This window comes from Schistocerca serialis, chromosome 4, assembly GCF_023864345.2.
Source record: "Schistocerca serialis cubense isolate TAMUIC-IGC-003099 chromosome 4, iqSchSeri2.2, whole genome shotgun sequence".
In the NCBI taxonomy this organism is placed as follows: domain Eukaryota; kingdom Metazoa; phylum Arthropoda; class Insecta; order Orthoptera; family Acrididae; genus Schistocerca; species Schistocerca serialis.
In genome coordinates, this window is record NC_064641.1 from 236,100,374 (window position 1) to 236,103,608 (window position 3,235).

At 42.4% G+C, this 3,235-nt stretch overlaps 1 pseudogene; it reads left to right on the top strand.

Annotated features, from left to right (window-relative positions):
* Positions 1-3,117: 3,117 nt before the first annotated feature.
* Positions 3,118-3,235, top strand: LOC126475661 (5S ribosomal RNA; annotated as a pseudogene).

The window sequence follows — 3,235 nt, forward strand, 5'->3', positions numbered from 1 at the left end:
TTCCCTTCTCTTCTCTTTCCTTTTCCCTCGTCTCCTCCCTCCTACCCCTCTTCCCCCGGGCTTCCCCTCCCCCTTCCTCCCGTCTCCCCTGCCCTTGGCATCTACTCTCCCTCTCCCACCCCCCCTCCTCTTTCTTGGCAGGTCCCCGGACTCGTACACGGTTAGTGAACATTCGCGCACCGGAGATCTACACCTCGTGTTCTGTGTGTATCGTCGTTTTGTGCTTCGGTATTATTCGTTTTGTGCACCTCTGTTCACGTGTGACACTATTCCCCTCCGTCCAAGTGTCTGAAAAATTTTTATCTTAGACTCCACGCCCGTGAACGGCTCCATGTATTTTAAATAGTGATTGTTTCTGTTTCTATGTACACCATGTTTTTTTCTCTCGATGTGTTTCTCTGAGGTCTAAAAGCGGCGTAGCATGCTGCTGCTGGCCTGCCTATGCCCAGGTTTGAAAATAACAATAAAGGGGAAAAAAACCAATTGTTTCCTCTTCAAATTGACAGTAGGGTGTCTCCGATTATATGTAAGTTGGCAGGGAAAGATCCGTGATTGAGACGCATTCTCACAATGGACGTTATAGTTTTCCTTGAATATTTGAAGTTCGCAAACCGTGTGTGTCTTGGTATGGATGTCTGTATTCTGTGCATGGGAGTTTAATGTCCATAGGCCTTTCACTGTTAATCCCATCTCTCGCTAGTTGGTCTACTTTGTCATCGTATAGAATGCCGGAATGTGATTTGACCCATACAAATTCTCTAATTTGGCCAGTCTTCTTAGTTTTGTGATACTGATCCAGTACGTTGAGTGTGTATTCACTAGTTCTTTTGTCCCAATTCCTGTAACTAATGTATTTCAGAATGCTTTGGGTCAATGATTAATACTGCCTTGGGTATTTTGAGAGATCTTGCATATTTGATTGCCTCTATAATAGCGAAAGTTTCAGCAAGAAATATGGAAGCATCACCTGGTAGTTGAAACTTCCTTTCTTCTGCAGATTCTGGACAGAAGAAAGCTCATCCGGTATGATTTTCCATCCCCATTTTTTGAGCCATCCTGCCCACTTTTCTGGCAAGTGCAATGTAGGTGAAAACTGCCAATATCATTTTCCTTTGCTGGAATAGTCGATGTATGTTACAGGAATATCGTGATAAGAGCTGTGATAGTCATATAGGAGCATTGGAAGAACCTCACTTTGATATACCTTCTTTTGGAGGTATTTCCAGTCTTTGTACCGCTTGTAGATAAACTGCTGTTTCCTGACATTTCCATTATTCTCAATTTGAGAGAGCATTTCGCACTTTTTTATCAGTGAATGTTTAGTATCTGCCATCTGCTGTAAGACATAATGATCACACATCACTGTTCTGCGAATATGTAGAGGCATTTCTGATGCTTCCAGGAGAAGGGCGTTGGAGTGGAATGCATTGGTCCAAGGCAGATGCGTAAGCTTCTGTACTGCAGTTTATCCATTAGTACTAGGTACTTGTTAGCAGCAGTCTGATAGACTGTGCAGTAGAGAGTGAGCACCATCCTCTTCTCACTGATCTGATAAGGTTCAATGCTTTTTCACAGTACTGACGACAGTTTGAATATGAAGTATCCAACTCATTCTGGGATCGAAGGGAACACCAAGAAACTTCACCTGGGATTTTGTTGGTATTTTATGACCAGAAAGTCTTCCACTATTCAAGCAGCCTGGCATAGTTTGGTCCATGAAAGGAACAAGTGCCGATTTTTCTGCCGAAATCTGTAATCTTCAGTTACGTAATGTTTGGCCCAGTGTGCCCATTGCCTTTGATAGCTCACACACAGCCTAATCCATTCCTTTGGTCGACACACACAAATATCATCAGCATACTGGAGGATTTTAACTGGAAAAGGGATAATCCTCACCAGCTCGTTAGTATATAGTGCAAAGAGTAGGGGGATATAGTGTAAAGAGTAGGGGGCTGAGGATAGCTCCTTGTGGAAGACCTGTTTTAAGCCGACGTGGTCCAATTAATTTATTTTGGAACCGAACCCATATGTGTCTTTCAGTGAAGAAAGTGGATTCCATAAATCAGTTGTGACGGGATTCCAATGGTTTCCAACTTCCATAGCAACACAGGTATAAGAACATTATCATACGCTCCAACTATATCCAGTAATATAGCTGTTGCATTCTCTTTTCTTGTTGTTACGTCATATATCTCTGAGGTTAAGATATTTAAATTATCTATTGTTCCCTTGCCTTTTCTAAACCCATACTGACATGATGACAGGGTCTGATTTGATTACAACCACCATTCCACGCGATTTTTTCCCAGGTGTTCTAAAGTTTTGCCGATATAGGAAGAAAGAGAAATAGGTCTGTATGGTTTGGCCTGCTCTTCATCCGTATGTAGTTTCAGTATGGGTACCATTACTTGAGTCGTCCATCCTTCTATGAGCATGTCATTCATCCATATTTAGTTAAATATCTGCAACAGTTTTCTGAGTGCTATGTCTGGGAGATTTTCTATCATCTGATAGTGTCTACCATCCCACCGGATGTGGAAGTACACTCTTTTTAATGCCATTCAATAGTTCTTCATACGAAAACAGTATCATGAGCAGATGATTGTAATCCCGTTGCTCCAGGGGGCAATATGGCAGCTCGGCTGCGGAAGCTGGTGAGATTAAATTCACAAAGTCTTCAAGCCATGTGTCACTTAATGGCTGATGCATAGTGGAGTTTTTGTTTTTGTAAAATCTTAATTTCTTCTAAACATCAGTGATACTAACATTGCTATTTAAAGATTCACAGAAATTTTACCAGCTATTCTTTTTACAGTCTTTTATCCACCATATTTTCCAATATGCAATGAAGTTTCCTACATTTTGTTGTTTACAGAAGTTACTGTACGCAAGTTTGCGCTGTGCTAGGGCTCTAGAGCACTCTGATGTCCACCAGACTGGGGGCCATTGCTTCAACACGATGACTTCCTTTTTTCTTGGAATGGAAATTGTTGTAGCATCTTCAATCATTGAAATTAGCTGTTGGTAAGCCTCTTTCCGAGCTAACAAATTGTTAAAAGACTGAAACTTCACCTGGACTGTTGCAGTATACTGTGGCCACCTGCTGTTTGGGTAGATGGCAATGGCCTTGCCGCAGTGGGTACACCAGTTCCCATCAGATTACCGAAGTTAAGCACTGTCGGGTGTGGCCGGCACTTGGATGGGTGACCATCCGGGCTGCCATGCGCTGTTGCCA